Raw genomic sequence first — 1,974 nt, forward strand, 5'->3', positions numbered from 1 at the left:
TGCCTCATTTAGGAGGTAGCTCACAATGGATGTCGTCAATAAAGACATCTTGAAACTCCTTGGATAACTCTAATTCTTTGTAAGTGTGTATATTTTCATTTGCTAAAACATTAGGTTCATGTTGAGAATCTTTAACAAAAATCATGTACACGGAAATAGAGCTCTTTATTGACTTATTGAAAGCTTGCGTATGTACAATGGGTATGGTGTTACCCAACTCCTTAGCATCTATGTACATATCTTTTTCCCTGAACCTAAATTAGATTCTCCTTTCAAGGAATTTAACATTGGCACCCATGCGATCAAACCATGGTGCCCCTAGGATTACATTCTTGTGCTTGAGAGGAGAGATAAAGAAGTCCTCATTGTCCACATAGCTTTGGACATGGAGCATCAATTTCCCGATTAAGGGAGTGACTGAAGCTTCTTGCCCCTTGAAAGCACCATCTACGGGTAGGACATCTCCCATCTCATAAGCTTGTATGCCTAGCTTGGTGGCCAACTCTATGGATATAAAACTGTAAGTAGAACTAGGGTCAAAGAGAATAAAAGCATCATGTTCTCTTACCTTTCCCCAAGCATGGCATAGAGGAGATCCTTTGTGTTGAGTTTCCTCCTGGATTTTGACCAAGGTAGCTCTAGGAGGTTCATGGCAAGTGTTCTTTTGGGGACAACCGCGGTACGCATGCCCTTGCTCGCCGCACTTCAAGCAGCGGTTATCCTTGCGATAATGGTCAAGCTCTTCAGAAGAGAGTTTGTTTTTGACTTTGTAGACTCCCTTCTCCTTAGCTTTGTTGGAATTTCCCTTAGGAGAGTTTTGGACATTGTCCTTCCCTTTAGGCTCATTGGAACCCTTGTTTTTCATGGGCTTAGAATTTCTCTTAGCCCCTGTTTCGAAATTGATTCCCGAAGCCGCCATAGTATGGTGTATAACCGCCGATATGGTGCATGGGCTTTGGGAGTTGACATACTCCACCATTTCGTCAATTAAGCCCACACAAAATTGTTGCTTTTGCTCTCCAAAATCCAACTTTTTGAAGACAATGGCTTTGAGTTGTCAGTCCCAAAACTTGTCTACATATTTGTGAATCAATTCATAGGGAGAGAGCTTCAAGCTTCGCCATTCGGTGAGTACTTTGTCTTTGGCATTGGTGGCCAAAAACTGCTTCATAATGGAAGCTCTTAAAGCTCTCCATGTTTGTGGAGCTTCACCGATGGCCTGTAGGCTAGACCACCATTGCCTGGCAGAATTTTGAAAGTTCATAGCTACATGGTGTAGCTTAGAGGACTCTGTGAAGCCCTCATCTCCAAACGCCCCATCAAATTGTTGGATAAAGGCCAAGACTTTTTCCGTAGCACCAAAGGTGCTATCGTAGGTAAGAAAAGAGATGCTCTCCCCTCCTTCTTTGAACTTCTTGAGCTTGGACGACCTCTTTCACACGACATAGGATTTCCTTTGGCCTCTTCCTTTTGATGGTTCAAAAGTTTCACCATCACTTTCTTCAGAAGATAAGGAATTTGAGGAAGATGGAGAAGAGGGTGACCTCTTTCTTGCCTTTTTCTTGCCTTGATCTTCTTTGTCTGTACCATCACTTTCATAAGAGGAAGAGGATGAAGAAGATGGAGAAGAGGGTTTTCTCTTTCTCGCCTTTTTCTTCTCTTGCTTTTTGTCATCCCTCTTTGAAGTATGGAGGTGATGGAGAGCGTTTGGACCGCCATCTTCGTGGAGCCATCTCCACCGAGGTGGTAGGAGACTCACTTATTTCTCGTTCCTTCGGTGGGGGCTCTTGAGTTCTCCTTTGAGAAGGAGATCCGTCATCAAGAAGCAAATTTCTGAGCCCTTCGTATGGATCCTCTTCTTCTTCCCGAGTCAGAGAGATGGCTCTTTTGGAAGTATTTCAAGGAGGCTTCCTAGGTGCTCTCTCATGATGGTTGGGAGCTTGGAGAATCCAATGAGCACGAAGCTTCCCTTGC

The sequence above is a fragment of the Adiantum capillus-veneris genome, chromosome 8 (assembly GCF_014529385.1).
Source record: "Adiantum capillus-veneris isolate H3 chromosome 8, ASM1452938v2, whole genome shotgun sequence".
Taxonomy (NCBI): domain Eukaryota; kingdom Viridiplantae; phylum Streptophyta; class Polypodiopsida; order Polypodiales; family Pteridaceae; genus Adiantum; species Adiantum capillus-veneris.